Genomic DNA, 12,764 nt, shown 5'->3' with positions numbered 1-12,764 from the left:
CCAGCAAGCATGAGATCACATCCCTATCAGTAACTCCTTTTTTTTCTTCATTAGCGACTCTATTAAACTTTGCATTGTCCACAAATACCAAGATTAATTTGTGTTTTCTTCCAGGACACCAATAAACTTGTTGATTAGCATCAAGCCAAGAAACTGAATCCCAGCGGACACAACCAGAAATACACCCGATCAAGCATGGTTCTCTTCTTGTTACTGTGACCTTTCATTTAGTTGGGTTTCTGTTTATTCAGTGTGACAGGCTGAATCATTCTAGCTGTGTATTCCAACGACCTGTGGTACAACTTCTGTGCATTAAAGACTTAAGACACCACCACTTTTACCTTTATTGAGCAATAATAAAGCAACATCACAAGATGACATCATGCTTGCAAAGACCTATTTTCCAAAAATCCATACAGATGGATTATTACAAATAATGCTCCCTTTCATCATAACCAATCGAATCCCTATCAGCTACTATATTATTTTACTGGATGCCAACTTCAGACCAAAGGTAGCCTAATATCCCAGTTTGAACAGATTAAACTTGGTATTAGCTTGCTTATTTATGACTTAATCACTAGCACAGAGCATTTTTTTTCAGTCTAACTTGTTATGAATACATTAAAAAAAAGTTTTTTGCATTTATGGCCCACAGAGAGCTGTTCAGCCAGCACTTTTAAAGTCCCTCAATTTAAGTTAGCCAGAACAGCCAGCCTAAAAATGTTCTGCTTTAGTAGCTGTTGTTTGTTAATTTCCCAAGCTAATATTACAACAGAAAGCATTATGCTGCTGCTGTAACTGGTATCGTCATCCAACTTACCTAGCTTTTCCTTGAGTTGCAGAAAAGAAACATTCATCATTTCTCCAATTCCAGGTACCAGTAGATGACTGTGCTTTTAGGACTCTTCAAGTTCCTGATGTATATAAAGCTGTATTTATTTTTTCTAAATTTTACCTCCCACTTTTTTTTTCTTGCCCATTCTCCTAGTTTTCCACAATTACAAGTTTCCAACTCACCTTCTACACTTTTCACTGCCTTCTTCCACTTCATTTTTGGGCAATTTTTATAGCTGTGTTGGTTTTTATACCTAAATACCAATTTCCTCTGAAGATTTCAGATAACGTAGAGAAGCAAAGCATACGCATATTCAGAGCAGGCTGCTTTGGTAAACTGCTGGAGGCATTCCCAGGATGTACATGTCCCTGTCACCATCAAGACACTCAGTCCCCTTAATGTCAGCATGCACACAGCCTACTGCAAAATCCCAGCAGCGCATTAGGGAAGACAATCCTTCAGTCAAAGGGATGCTGTGAAGATCCCGGTGCTGTTTACACACAACAGCAAGTCCTTTGGACAGCAAAGACAGTCATGGTGTGAGACACAACACCCCTTAGGAGGCCTGGGACACCAGCACAGCTGCGGCAAATCCAAACAGGCACAGGCAGTGCCACGTCATCTCTCCCTTTTTCACTACAAAGCAAGCAAGAACCTGTAACATCACTGCACGACACACGTTAAGATCTCCAGTGGCTTTACCATGTTGCTAACAATAAAGGAAACAGAAGGCACAAGCACATCTGAGCTGTTAACCTCAAATGTGCGAAGAAAAGTCCAAATGGGGTTAAGCATGAACAAACCTGTGAATTCCTGTCCTCAAGAATGCCGTCTTTATCACTGCCCCTCTTGTAGTTATTAGTTAACAGCCACAGACTCTTATCTGTGTGGATCAGGCTCCAAAACAGAGCTTTAATTTTACGTTTTACTGGCGCATTTCCCAGATTCGGACATTCTTGCATGTGAAACAGCCATATAGGAATCCATCCCCTCCTCAGTACACAGCTCGTTCCCTCCATTTCTCACTGCTGGCCTTCTAGAGGTCATCGCCTCTTCTTTTAAGAAAGATCTTGCATAGCTAGTATAACATTTTAAAGTGTGGGCCCATGGTTAAAGATGGACTTCAATTCATATGCTTTTCCTACAGTTGCATATTATTACCAGAAATAGTAATCCAGAACACTCAGCCACTGACGAGCCCAGAAGGGGAATAAAGCACTGCATTCAAGGCTCTGAGGTCCCCCCCCTGACAGCCACAAATGACCCAGGAGGACCATTTTCCTCGAGGTGTATTCACTTACCAAGGACCTTGGCCATGCCAACTGTTTCAGGTCACTCTATGAGGTATCAGCTGGCTACACAGCTGGCCACGCATGGCCGCAACCCATGTAAACACCAATGGATCCCGCAGGATGAGAGTGGGAACCAGTTTGTTCAGCGGAGGTCCCTGTCCATAGACAGACACTAACCCCATGCTATGATGGGAAAATTGCTTCTAAGTCAACAGTTGCCACAGCCTTGGCTTAACATCCCCCTGCTGGAGTACAATGTTGGGGGCAAAGCTGTCCTGCGGCCGGTGGCACAGCTGAGCGATGTCCTGACACGGTGACACCGGTGACCTGCCTCCTCGCCTGCTGCCGGGCTCTTCCTCGACAGCCTCAGAACAGGGCTGAAATGCATCCAGCTGCACAAGGTTGAAAGCTGGGGCACTCACAGATTCAAACTTTGTGAACATTATAGTGGCATGGGTGATGTAGGATTTGAGCAGCATGGGCTGCAAACACGACTTGTTTTAAACACTGCCAATTACTTCATTACAGTTGGTAGCCATAAACTCACTGGAAGAGAAGTAGGATACATTTTCTTTGAGTTTTGAATTCTCAAAACACTTAAGAAGATCAGGACTGCACCAAAGACAACTGTAAACACCACCAATTTTGCTGCAGCTTTCTGAAGTTTTAAGAACCACCCTCAAAACCACGGGACTTTAAACAGTTTTACAGTAGGGAAGGCTGAGAGTTGTCAGTGGTTTCAGTGACCTGCTCAAGACCAGCATCTGAGGTGACAAACGGTGTCATGGCACCCAAATGCTGAGTTCCCAGTATTATCCTCACTGCATAAGGGCTGAGGACAGGGAAATTTCCGTTTGCCAGCCTCCTCAACTCCTCCTTTCATTTCAAGTAGACGCAAGACACATTCTCACTGTCACTCTTATATGGTTCATTAAGAAAACATGCCATCAAAACCTGCCATGATCTACCTCAGGACAGACATAATTCGGAGGAAGAAGGAAAACAACATCTGAAATAATCCCTGAGTTAGTCTAAATTAGTTTGTCTTACTGAACCCATGGTTGCTCCTAGTCAAGGTGGAAAACACTGCTGACTTTACAGAACTTACCACAAAACCCTGTATTATGGTCATTTCAGAGCGTTTACCCTTTGTTGATCCAAGAGCAGGAAGCTAGCATCATGGCTCAACAGAAGTCTCTGCAAACTGGATTATTTGGCGCAACTTCTCCACATTAAGCATTGAGTAAGGACATATTTGCACAGCAGGATGCTGACAAAGTAAAGCTCCCATGCAACCTAAGCCTCTCAAACAGTGCAGCATGCTACGGAGCAAAGACAGCTGCTCACTGCAGCGAGAAGAATTTGCACGGGACTTGCATTTTCAAAGTACATTGAAAATAATTCCCTTAAACTGAAAACTTCTCTTTTTGGTGTATTTGGCTCTTTGCACTGATCTCCCTGATTCATAGTTTAAGGGCAGAAGGGAGAATTAGGTCAACCTGACTGATCCCCTCCAAGTCACATGCCCTTACCTTTAGCCTATAAAGGGGACGAAATCTCCATCTGAGTCTGGCAAGGGGAAGAGGAGCCAACAGAAGTTCATTTCAATTGTTAATCACTGCCGCTGACAAGTTATATGTGAATCTTTCGAGTTTTGGGCACCAGTCAGCAGTTCTTTTAAAGGGCCCTGCAACCTCGTGGAAAAGGCTGAAATACCCAGCACGCTGGGGGGCTGCTTTGAGCAAATGGAAAGATTTGCTTTCAGGGTTAATGGCTGTAAGAAACCTCACCATCTTTGGTCAGGAGTGCCAGTTGCACTTCTTCGCCTTTGGCTTCCTCAACATAATATATACGTACGTGTATGAAGTTAAACAAACAGGAACAAAAATGCAGTACTAAAACAAGATGCCATTCAAACAACATTTTTCTCCCCAAGGACAGAGCAAGAACACAACGAAGTGACAGATGTAAGCCTTGTTCCTTAAGGTACTACTGAGAGGTGTTTGGATAGCAGTAGCGATAAGCACCGAACAAAAACATATCCATGGCTCAGTTCAGTACATGTCCCCATCCAGCATTCTCAGCTTTCCAACAGTTTTCATCGTTCTGTGTCACTGTTCCAGTTTGCTGTACGTTATTTTAAGATGCTGGCACTGGAAAGCCACGCTGATGTAAGAGTGAATCTGAAGTAAACATAAGGGCTACAGACATAAAACCGCCTCCGTACCCCTATTCATTACTTCCCCACCGGTGTGTCCAGACTTGCGGCAGTCTTTTTCAGCCGTGACTTGGCACAGAAAGCTCCGCAGAGCTGCCTGCCCCTTCTGACCCCTCTGCTCTTGCAAGGGATGGCTTGGGATGCAGCCTCCTGTTTCACAGATTGTGGTCAGACCATTCCTCTCCATGGTCATAACTCTCCACTTGTCTATATGAAAATGGTTTTATTTTATATATTGTTTTTACTTTGTATATATGGGTCCATTTACCAAAACTAACTGATTACTCTGCACAGGTGTCCTGCCCTTGTCAATAGCTACAGTTCACCAAACTTGTTTCAGCTACACATTTCACCAGTGATGAGTCATGCTTTCTTCTGCATCATTGAGTAGGTGTCAAACAGAATTGGCTTCTTTCTTCCCCTCAGTTCAAGGGAAGGGTCACCAAGTCTACTTCTTTGAAAATGCAGGCTCCACGTATCACGTTGCGGAGACTCTTCTGTAAAATGATCAAGCTCTAGCTTAAAATAGCTGAATTATTTGCTCCCTTCGTCTAAGGTGGCAATGCCAGACTTGCTCTTTCAGCGGTGAAAAACCGTTTTCTATATTCACCTTAACGTTAAACCACAAACGGTTGATTTATTTGTGTGCTAACACTGTCCTTTAGCTTAGCGTATCCTTCATCCTCCCTACTGTTTATACTGCCGCTTCAGTTTATTTATTGGATGCCGACTCTCTATCAATCACTACCTTCAGTTCCTAAGCCACTTGTATTTTACTGGTATTCTTTGGCATCGGATATTAATTGGGTTCTCCTGCACCGAGTTAACTGCCATATGTAGTATCTAAGTATATCACGTCTACTCAGCTTTCTTTAAACCAACTTTAAGTTTCTTGAAGAATAAAATTAGACCTGTTAGATGGACAGGTAGAAGACACGTCCTGTAACAATCACATTCAGCTGAACTTCAACCAAGTTTAATTCATCTCTTTACATTTACCAAGAGCTGGCAGCACACTATCCAACCCATCACTTCCTTGGCCATTCGCATGGCCATTTTCAGAACCGTCCCAACACAATCACTCTTCCATTCTCCTGGACTTTCTGTGATACATGAAGAGAGGTGAAATGTGAACATCAGCAAGCTCGAGACATCCTCTTGTTAATCTAGTGCATGCTTTGCTTCAAAGGAACATGCTCAAATGGCCTTCTACTACTCTCATCCATGGAAAGACAAAAAGGCTGGAGCAAGGTCACGCTCGGTGCCAGGCTGAGCTGCCACAGCTCAGTGTCCAGCCAGCCCAAAACCTCCCGTGGGTCAGCAACACCAGCGTTTCACGAAGGTTTAATACTGGCGAGGTAAAAAGGGAAAGGAAAGGGAAGGGAAGGCGTGGGGGCAGGCAGGAAGCAAACCCAAGTCGCTGCTTTCTAAATAGCAGATGTGGCTATTCTGGTGAGCAAACTTCCACCTCAATTTCTAACCCACAAAGATGGGAAATGATTCATGAAAAATCAACAGGATAAAATTAGCTGGAAGGCAGAGAGATAATTCATGCAACCCAACCGTCACGGGCTGAAGTGCCAGCACTACCAGCGCTGCCTGGCATTTCAGCCTCCGGTGCCCTTCAGTGACTGGCATCCGGCCAGTGATCAGCCTCACATATATTTCCTTACTGTCTAAATTAGCTCCTCTGGAGAGCACATCCATCTTACAACAACACAGCCTTTCACTCAACGCTTTTCTAGAAGTTCAGGCTTTTTTTTTTTTTTTAAAAATGTTACCTGAAGTACTCTGTCTTTTTTTCTTCCACTGGTGGTAGATGGGATGGACTGGCAGGACACACAGGCTTGCACACGCATGCAAAGCACAGCCAAGTTATGCACGAAATCCAAACCGCCCCACCAAGTCAGAAAGCTCAGCGCATGTCACCAGAGCACCCTGCCCCTGCACCACGGCAGCAATGCACTCCACAGCGGTAACTGAGCCCCTGTCCGCCTTTATGCACACCAGTGTATACACACACCTTTATAACGCTGGTGATTTTTGAGAAACTTCCCCTAAATTCTGTCACACGAAAAGCACAAGCCACAAAACACAATGTTATCCTTGATACGGCCACGTGACATCAAGTTTCTCGAGCAGCCGGCACTACTCACAGATCACAACCCACAGCTCTTCATCCTAACGGCGGGTGAGACACCTCCCGCCCCTCCATCAGACCTCAGGACTTCCAGTAGGCACCTGGCCACTGCACAAGGCCCCTTCCTTCCCACCACCCCAAGGAAAAGCTTCAGGAACCAGCTGCCAAAGCCTCCGCAGCAGAGCAATGACACCTCCAGGCAGGCAGTCTCAGCCACAAGGGGGGTCCCCATTCAGCTGGGACCTGTGGGTATGGACGTAACATCAATACCAAATCCTGCTCTGGCATCATTTGTCCATTTGGTACCATATTGCTTTTGTTGAAAGATGTTACATGACGGCTCCTTGATGCTTCTTATAGTGGTGTCACCCTTCTTGGGCTACAGGACACAGCAAGCAGTTCCTTTCTTTGCACACATTCAGCCTTCTGCCTCCATCCCCTCCAAGCTATTTGGGGGGAAAGTGAGAAGATACACGTAAATCATACTTTCAGCTGTTTCTAAAACTCTAACAAACTAGCTCACCCCTTGAAAGGCGCTAATGAACACACCGAGCAGAATGAGCACAAATCAACTGCTCACAAAATGCAGGGAAAGCAAAAGCCATATTTATTTCTTCTCGTTTGTACCCTCTTGCAGGCCATTAGGGAGATAAGATCTCACAGTACAACAGACATTATTCAGGGCTGGTAAATCTGTCTACAGGTTAGGGGCTCACGTTACACCGCTTGGATGAGTACTGGCTGAGCGTGGGTCACACCGACCCGACCCCCTTTCCTTGGTGCAGGCAGCAGTCCAGATACTCCCAGTGTCAGATCTGCCGAGAAATCAGATATCCGTGTGCTGAATTCACCACCACCACCACTTGATCTGCACATTCCCTTCTATACAGAGAGAGGGGTGTTCAGATCCTGCATATCCTAATGCAGCAAAAAGTTTCCAGCAGGAGCCAAGCACCTCTGGTCTACCCCTTCAACACCCCCTCGTCAAGCATGTCTTCGATGTAAAGGTGTCGGGTTGCACAGAAATAGCTAATCCTTTACACTATGGGCATTTTTAAAACGCTGATTAGTGGAAGCACAGAAGAGCTCATTCAATGCCTGTCCAAAGAGAAGAGGGGGCATGTCACGGTGACTTCAAGCACACGTGTCATTGGCACACTACAAAAATTCACTGACTACACCAACAGAACTCAAAGGCAACATTTCAACACCTGACAACAGAATGAGACCTGGTTAAAAGGAAACACAACCACCAGTTAAGTCCTTCAGACCTAGGGAGCACATGTTAACATCTGATTTAGTTGGTGCTAGCTCTCAACACGTCTAGGAGACACAGTAAGTGGATCCACCTTTCTGGAGGTGCCGTCTTTGCAATAGCAATGCAGTGCTGGCTGGCGAGGTTCTGCGCAAGAAGTCAGGTACTGCTGCACCCATCAGTCAGTCCGTCACTACGTGGTTTGGGAAAAAACTGTTAAGGAACAAAGCAACTTATACACTGTATATAACAAAGTTTTCTTTGCAGTTGTAAGGGGAACAAAAATTCAGTAACTGATTCGTTTCTATTCTTCAAAAGCTGATTGACCTCATATGGGCTCAAATAAAAAAATCAACACCAAAAAAATCAAAAAAAAAAACAAACACTGCAAGCCTAGGCAAGTACACAGCTCTAGAATGTATGTTATTGTTCACAGAAGTATGTCATCAATACTGATTTTTCCTTTAGCTTCCAAGTATTTTCATTAATTTCCTCTGAATGAAAAGACTGGACTCTGCAAACCGTGGCATAGTTAACATCTGCATCAGCCTTTCCAAGCAAAATGTCTCCAATTGAAGGAAAGCAGCAGAGCTAATGAAGTACTCTCTAGTAGATTGGGAAAATAAAAAAAAAAAAAAAAAAAAAAAAACAACACAAGAACAGAATCCTTCTGAATACCCTGAAGCACACAGACACCAGCAAGTCAAGGATTATTCAAATGAAAGGTGTAAAGAGGGATGTGCTAGGAGTGAAAAGGTAACCCCAGCCAAACCTAGGATGCCTTTCAAGGAAGATAGTATGTAAACCTCGTCTGCTCAGCTATTTGAGGCTCCGGGTGTAGGACTGCAGTTAACTGTACTCAGTTTATTATGATATAGTTTATATGACACATTTTCAAAATAAAGCTTCATTGTACTGAGTGGGAATGTGCTGGACAACATTTCAAGTTGATTATCAGCCTGGAAACAGCTGATGTCCCTGGCCAACATCAGCTCCAATTACTGGCCTTCAACATGATACTCTCCGAAGCAGCGCTCGCTGGGAGCCAGCAAAAGCCACGTGCCCGCGGCACTCCGATGCTCGCTGAGAAGGGTGCAAGCAGTGCTTCCAGGCATGCAGGTGTGCCCTGCCCACGGACCTGCACAGGGTGCACGCTGGGCAGGCGCCCGGTGCAAGGCAGTGATGCTGCTAGCTCTCTGGAGAGGCCACTTACAGCAAGCCTGAGATGAATTCCTAAACAACACCCCTTCCTAAAAGCCATCCTGGCAACCTTACAGAGCCCCTGGGAGTGCTCCTGACGTTCAGTGCTCGGCCTCGCCACTGAAGCTCATTTCAGTGCCCCCTCGGGCTAACCCTTCCTGCAGCACTGCTGCCAGCACAGTACTGGAGAACGGGCTCCTGACAGAGGTGCTGAATTTTGGAAATCCTGTCTCCACCTTCCTCTGACAGTCATAACCCGAGGCACCTACACTTTTCATAAAGCCTTTAAAGGGAAGACACTCACTTTCCATGTTAACAATCCACCAGCTTAGACTCCTTCACCAGTAATTCTCATGATCATATAAGTGCCTAAAGCACATTTCTCATGGAAAATGCAGAAATTACATATAACTACCAAGGCACGGGACATGGTACAGTTTGCCCACTAACAGAAACCATAGATTCACTGGTCAGACCACGGAAGTAAAACTATTCTGGCTGAGAAGCCAAAGCCTAAGGAGGAAAAAAGAAAAGGGGCAAAGAAATGAATCCATTTGTCAGCGTGCTCAAATGGGACGACTTCCCTTATGATACCCTTCTGATGGGCCCCTTATTGATGGCTGTTTGCGACCGAGGGACTGTGCTGAAATGCTGCTCTGCAGTATGCATTACCGATCCCTCTCCAGAGGCTGCCAGATTCTGCAGATTGCAGCTTAAACCTTAAATTATATGTATAATGTTTTTACCTTCTGACTGCAGAGAAGCTGTTCCGAGTATGAAAGGCTGGACCGCTGCCTCCCCGTGTTGCGGACAGAGGAGCCCTTTGAACAACACCTCTCGGGGATGTAGGCTATCCCGCTCACACAGGCACAGCATTGACCGGGAAGCATAATGGCAAAGGTTTAAGTGTCAATATTTTGAATTGCTTCACTCTCCCCGCAGAAACATATAGGTTCTTTCAATTATGTGCGCAGTTTGGGATGGAAGGAGGAAAAGCACCAGTGCTACCCTCACCAACTCTAGCTTAAGTCAGAAACTTACACAGTAAGGACAGTGACTAGACATCTAAGATCCATACTGCAAACCCAACTCCAGATGACAAGTCAAAATTTGCACCCCTTCCCCTCTGTGGTCTTCCCTCCCTGCTCTCAACCTTCCCAATCCTCTCTGGTATTAGTGTAGTGCCTGCCAACCGCGTGATGGGCATTTTAAAGAAAAACATCTCTAATGTGGGATGTTTGTGCTGCCCTCCTCACCAGGTCACTCCTCCATCCACTTTGGCTGCCCTCACCTTCCGGAGAAGCCACACAACTGTTCTGCATTTTCCACAATGCATTGTTCGGCCTCTTCTACCTGCACACCTTCTCTGTTTCTGGAGCACTTTTCCCTAGCCTTCTTTCTGAAGATGCTGCTCAGCAAGGCAAGAGCCTGCCTCTCGCCTTGTCCTCTGTTTTTTCTTCAGAAGGTTGGACTCGCTACTGGAATCCACTTTCACCAGCAAGTTCAGCTAGCAGGGATTCTCGAAAAGCAACATTTCACAGTGTCATTTTAGAAGGACCACTGCTCCACAGGCTTTACTTTTTCTCCTATTTAAAAGAACCTTCAGTAGCAGAAAAGAGGTCACAGGGAGAACGGAGGAGTCAGCGCCTGTGAAACTAAAGCCTTCCTCACCCGACTACTGCAGAGGAGGTCAGTGCAGAAGACAACACTAAAACTGCCTGCAGCAGCACAGGATTTCTGGTCCACGCCACTTCCCCCTGCACCACAGAGCTTCAGGCAGCAGCACCGCAGAGAAGTGCTGGCGATGAAATACTTCAACACGCAGAGAAACAACAAGAGAGATACAGAGCAGGGATGCTTGTGGCCTGCGCCATGGCACTGCTGCCCACCAGCAGGCCTTGGGACTTGCTCTACGACAGCGTGGTGGCACGGGCCAGCTCCTTGTCACCAGACATGTCCCTGCCTCCAGCAACTCTCAGCCCTGGGGCAGAAGGACCTGTGCTTGGAGAGCTCCACGCTGCAGTAAGAAGAACCTCCAGCCTACCCTGACGTGTGTCATAAAGAGCCCAGATTTCTTAAAATGCCAGAAAGCTGCAACCCAAACCGAGGAAGGAAAGCTATTTTTGCTTGTTTTGGCTTTTTCAGGAAAACTGGTTGTTCACAGGTCTCCGATACACGTTCCCAACGCTAAGCTGGGAATCCACACCAACAGTTCCCACCTGCCCTCCCACCAGCGGGAACAAGGCTTGGATCTCCAGATCAAGCTCTAGCAGCTGGTTTCTTCCCTCTGGAGGCCCCCCAGTTCAGCTATGGCATTATTACTTGGTTATCGACCTAAAACCAGTCACTTTGTCTCTGGGACAATGTTTAGCCTCTCCACGCAAGCCTTTACACAAACGCCACCACGACCACCGGATCAACAATAACCACTTTAATGATGCTATTCCAACGCCACGAACTTTAGACGTTCCCTGGTGGCGAAGGCAGAGCGGGGCAGCCACCGGCACCCCCCCCCGCGCCACCCCAGCCCCTCCCCGCCGGGCGCTCCCGGCCGCGGCCCCCGGGGAGCCCCTCGCCGCTCCGCCCCGCCCCTCCCGCCCGCCCCCGCCGCCCATTGGCCGCCGGCGCCGTCACTCAGCGGCCGCGCTCCCGCCGCCGCGGCGCGGGCGGGAGGGGAGCGGCGGGGCCGGGAGGGAGCGGGCGGGGAGGAGGAGGAGGAGGAGGAGAGGAGGGGGCGCTACCTGGCCGCGGGTCGCCACCGCCGCCCCGCCGCGGGCACCGCCGTCCCGCCGCCCTCCGGCGCGACCCCCGGGCGGGGCCCCCGCGCTGGCCGCCCGCCCGTCCCCCGCAGCCATTTTCGTGGCCACCTTGGCTACCAGCGGGGCTGACTCACCTCGGCGCTGCGGGCGCGGGGGGCCCGCCTCGGCGTCCCGGGGGGGGGGGGGGCCCGCTCCGCACGGGGGGGGGGGGCCCGGCTGGCTGCGCCCTGCCTCCCCGCCGCCCCGCCGGCCCCGCTCGCTAGGCGGAGGCGAGGACGGGTCCCGGGGCCGGGCCGGGCTCGGCGGAGGCGGCGGCGGCTCCCTCCCTCCCGGCCGTGACCACCATCTTATTAGCACAGGAAATGACATGGAGAACGGAAGAGAGGGGCGTTCGGGGGCCGAGCCCGGGGACCCCCCGAACCGGGGGGAGGCGCCGCCGGCCCGCCCGGCCCGGCCCGGCCCGGCCCGCTGGGGCTCTCCCGGGGCCGCGCCGCTCCCGCCTCGCCTGCGAACGCCCGCCCCGGTGCCTGGCGCCCGAGGTGAAGCGAGAAGGGGAAAAAAAAAAGAAAAAGAAAAAAACACGCACAAAGCAGGAAAAAAAAAAATAGCGAGGAAACCCAAACCGCCCTCAATTCCCACCTCCTGCTCCGGAGCCTGCGAGTTCCGCGCCGAGCCGGCGGCGATCTGTGCCCGCAGCCGCCCCGGCCGGGCAGGGGCTCTGGGGGGGGGGGGGGGCTTTTAAGGACGGAGCCGGCGGCCGAGGGGCCCCGTGCCGTGCCGTGCCGTGCCGTGCCGGGCTCCCCCCGCGCTGCCCGCCCGCCGCCGCGGCCACCACCTGCCGCCGGGCCGGGCCCGCCGGGCCGCCCCCCCGGGGGCCGCTGGCAGCCCGGGGAGAGGCGGAGGAGAGGTCCTCGGCCGCAGCGAGGGGGCTCCTGCGGGCTCCTGCGGGCTGTGGGTGCCCCTGGCCCTCCCGGGGCGTCATTGCCCCCCGCAAGGAAAAGGCGAGCCTGGGGACTCGTTTCTAATCCTCCCCCTCCCCAAAAAAAACACAACACAACCCAC

General features: G+C 49.3%; 1 protein-coding gene across 6 annotated transcripts in view; it reads right to left on the bottom strand.

The window, feature by feature from the left end:
* PRDM11 (PR/SET domain 11) overlaps positions 1 to 12,472 on the bottom strand; it is a 42,441-nt gene extending 29,969 nt beyond the window's left edge. For 2 of the 6 annotated variants that reach the window (XM_040557629.1, XM_040557632.1), the window contains exon 1: positions 11,837 to 12,034. The gene's annotated coding sequence lies outside the window, so the exon portion shown is untranslated. Of the gene's footprint in view, positions 1 to 823; positions 931 to 11,836; positions 12,037 to 12,341 lie in introns of those variants that run through there. The other 4 variants (XM_040557635.1, XM_040557631.1, XM_040557634.1 and 1 more) reach the window with 4 other exon arrangements.
* Between the last annotated feature and the right edge of the window lie 292 nt (positions 12,473 to 12,764).

This window comes from Cygnus olor, chromosome 5, assembly GCF_009769625.2.
Source record: "Cygnus olor isolate bCygOlo1 chromosome 5, bCygOlo1.pri.v2, whole genome shotgun sequence".
Taxonomy (NCBI): Eukaryota; Metazoa; Chordata; class Aves; order Anseriformes; family Anatidae; genus Cygnus; species Cygnus olor.
This window is presented reverse-complemented; position numbering and strand designations above follow the sequence as displayed.